The sequence below is a fragment of the Amblyraja radiata genome, chromosome 4, assembly GCF_010909765.2.
Source record: "Amblyraja radiata isolate CabotCenter1 chromosome 4, sAmbRad1.1.pri, whole genome shotgun sequence".
In the NCBI taxonomy this organism is placed as follows: domain Eukaryota; kingdom Metazoa; phylum Chordata; class Chondrichthyes; order Rajiformes; family Rajidae; genus Amblyraja; species Amblyraja radiata.
The window spans coordinates 69,143,361-69,147,183 of NC_045959.1; the positions used below are offsets into that span (position 1 = coordinate 69,143,361).

General features: G+C 44.7%; 1 non-coding gene across 1 annotated transcript; it reads right to left on the reverse strand.

Moving 5' to 3' along the window:
- Positions 1–2,111: 2,111 nt before the first annotated feature.
- LOC116972663 lies at positions 2,112–2,297 on the reverse strand. The gene has a single exon (XR_004411863.1). It is a non-coding gene; the product is annotated as a U2 spliceosomal RNA (small nuclear RNA).
- Positions 2,298–3,823: the final 1,526 nt, after the last annotated feature.

Genomic DNA, 3,823 nt, shown 5'->3' on the forward strand with positions numbered 1-3,823 from the left:
CATCAATTTATTAGTTTGATCCATATAATGAGGGTGGGAGCGGAGGGCACGTAATCACTCATCGTAACTCCTCATAAAATACAGATCAAACTTCAAACTGGTAAATTCTCGTTTAATCTTACTATTTTACTTCGGAGCCACGTGAGTGACTACGTGAAGACTTCAAAGCTCTGTGATTTCAAACCGTGTAACAGTTCATACTTCACTCGCTGCCGAAGTCATTCGAGGGAGGAAGTATGTTATCGTAATCAACCATGAATCTGTTTGTAAAAACAATAATGGTGTTATTAACAACAACAAGACCAATTGCTCCCTCGGGCTTAAATTATATATTTTTTGCAGATTATTTTTCTGCAAACGATACAGGTTCTGTCAGTGGTTTGTTATAAAAGTTTGGAACGTATACTCCCTAGACCACCCTGCAGTAGCCAGGATGTGGTCCATAGGCTCGTCCATCCTCTTAGTTACTGACATGGAAGCTGTCCTGGTGGAATAAGATTTTATACACGTTAGTATTTACTCCAGCAACTCCCAGTACCTGCTTGAGCCACTAGAGATAGTTTAGCTCGTCACCCGACCATGAGGTTTCCTGTGGCTGACCCATAAGGCTTTTTCCTCTCCCTCGGTATTCCTTATTGTGTCGATCTCTAAGTGGGTCATGACACATAAAACGTGGTTCAGGTGGGTATGCCCGGAATTTCATGACTGGACCTGATGTTCCTGGTCTGTTCTGTTTGGCCAACCCTTGAATGGGCATGTGACACTATCTGGTGTTATAACCATGTTGTCCCATCGCAGTAGATGGGAGAGCTGGCTCTTTGTGTTGATGTAAGGCCACCAGCATGTCCATCTTCAGGGTAGGCTGTTCCAGGGTGAGTGACCTGGCTGGTGATCATCCCCTAAGGTATGTCAGGATTTCACTGACATCCCAATTTGGGTGTACCTATTTCTGGGGAATGGATTGATATACCTCTCCTGTATCTGATCACCAGTGAGCGGTACCCAAGTTGAGTAGGCTAACAGAACATGTCCTTCATTGTGGTGAAGACCTGCCAGGAGCTCCAGTACAGTTTTTTGTTATAGTTGAATGTGTAATTCCTGTTTTGGAAAACAGTGTACCATTTCTTGATGCTCCTCAGGTATGTTCCCTAGGATATGCGACGGAATGCTGTCATCAGGTTGATAGTGCTGCTGATCCAAGCACAGCAATGGTCTTCCCAATTCTGCAATTCTTTTAATGACCATGTCGAGGATCACTGGGAACCATGCTTGTGGACTTGGTCCACTGTAATTTGCGTAGTACCCGACTGATGAAGCCGTAGTACCTATTGAAGAGGTAGAAGGAAAGGAAAACATAGAGATTAGGTTCCCCCCACCCCTCAATACGCGGGAATGTCTCCATTGCCGCTGCCTTGAGATTGGTTTCATGTGACGTAAGTTAGTACGTGGTGATTTAATTGGATATAAGGAATCGATATCTGGTGTCCATATTGCTTAGTAATTTCAGCAAATATTTTTGGTTTAAATGTATGTTTACAGTATTTAGCTCACCTGATAGGTGAGTTACTGATGGTCAAACATGTTTGACGACATACGGTTTCCAATTGTTAATAAATTGTCACCTAATATCGATGTTCTCCGGCCAAGTGGTTTGGTATATGCTACCACTGTGATGTTGTTATCTTATAAACGAACATGCAAATTTGGTGGATTACTGAGCAAATGCTTCACTAGAATTAAGTAAGTTAATATATAACATGTTTAAGTCAATTCATATTGGCATTAAGTATTACAAGCTCAGTAACACATCAGGACACATAAGATGTTACTCAAAACAGGTGGAAGTGTACAACCATAATCCTTCCTGCCGATAAATTCCATGATAACACTACAGATTAATCCATTTGCCCCCATATTACAGGTATGGAGATAGTTTTGAACACTAGTATCTCAGCTCATAGGAAAGGTACAAAGTTCAGTAGCTGGTAATGCTGCTATATCCCAATTACTTTACCACGTAGTTGATTGGTGGTTAATGTACCATGACTGATAGTCTTAATGAATACCAGATAACAAATTTGTGGATGGTCAACGTAAATATCTGGATATATATTTTGTGCACCGTTCCCAGAGGCACTGCAATACTGGGTCGATGCGTGGAGTGGACGGAGCAAGCCCCATCTCCCTGTTCCAAAATTCAATTTAATATATGGTCCCTAGATAAGGGACGTATCAGATTATTAAACTGATAAGAACAGATACTACACTTGATCTTAGCCAAAAGGCCGAGAAGCGATGCAGCTAAAGCTGTATCCAAGGATAGTTTGTCGTTAATATATAGACATGCCATGACGGAATGTTTCTAAGTGTCAGGGCTAGTTGATTCTGGATAACTTTGACTTAAATGCCGCAACGCTCATCATGGTTACTCCATCCAGGTAATTGCGGTGTATCCGAAACTTATATGAGAAGGTACTGAATAGTGTGCATCTTCAAGGTCGATGTCTACCCTAAAGTATCCTTGGATCCATGGTAGTAGTTACAAATCCCATGAATGGGTATACCTGGTGAAATACTCAAGTGGTTTATCAACGATGGTGCGACATTCACCATCGTGGGAGGGTAGACCCCTTGGGGTGCTTGCTGAATTGGTGGCAAGATATTAATTCTATTCCCCTTGTATTTATTTTTTGGTATATAACTACCAAGAGTGATAGCTTCCTAACCAGGCGTGATTCACCCACCCCTTGTTAGTACAACCCTTAACCTTTATGTGATGGCAGGAACCATACTTATCTGTCTTCATTGTTGTTTTCTTCGGTTTCTAGTTCCTTGTTCTTGTAGGGACGATGTTTGTTGGGGGGTGGCGCATTTTACCTGGGGCCTGCTCTGGGCCGTGGCCTAAAATGCTACGGGTTTGTCATGCAGGCCCCGAGCTTTCACCAGTACCATGAGGTAGACGCACCTGGTGGACACGTTGAGGTACTGCTGTCTGGTTTAGTGTGGTGCTCATTCCAGACTCTGCCCTCTTGTGCCGAATAGTTTGAACACTTCGTCCAGTTTTTTAGGACTGGTTTGGTAAGTGCCAGGTAGCAGGATCTGTGCTTGTGAGGTCGGCGTTCTCATAGTCCTGTTAATTTCATAGATTGAGGGCAGGTTTGTGTTCATTTGAGAAGTTATGAGGTATACCGTTGAACAGTAGGGTCAGGTGTTTTGCCATACTACCCTGCCCTTCTGGAATGAGCAGGTGGACATCATAGCCGACGTCAGGGTACCAAATGCATTTTTAAAATATTTAGGTTAAATGCGCTGCTCAATGTATCCCCCAATAATGGCGGGCACTTTGAGTAAATGCAATTTAGGGGAGGCGTGATAAAACCAACGCCTCATGGCTACCTGTCTTGGAGAGGTTTTTTGGAAAAGACAGGTAGTAAGCTGGCCATCAGTTGAGACTGAAAAGCCATCTCGCTAGTGGTGGAGCCACATAGCGGCCACACCCAGCAGCTCTTCCTGATCCTGTACCTCAAGCATACTCCCGATATTGTTCAGCCAGTGACCCCTCTTCATGACCAGCCCAGCCACTGGTCACCCCAAAGCTAACCACACTAAGGAGGAAGCGATGGGCAGTGCCTAGGCACTGTGGAGGGTATGCCTGAACCCTCCAGCGAGACTGCCCCTCACGTAGCGTGTCTCACAGGAGCTCCTGCTTCAGGAGCCGCTCCAGCGGCTCAGGCGGCTGTCTCTCTCCCTGCGGGTGGAGAGACGTCCCCTCCGACAAGTCGGAAGCCACCGGCCGGATGCCTCTTCGGATGGCTGAACATCC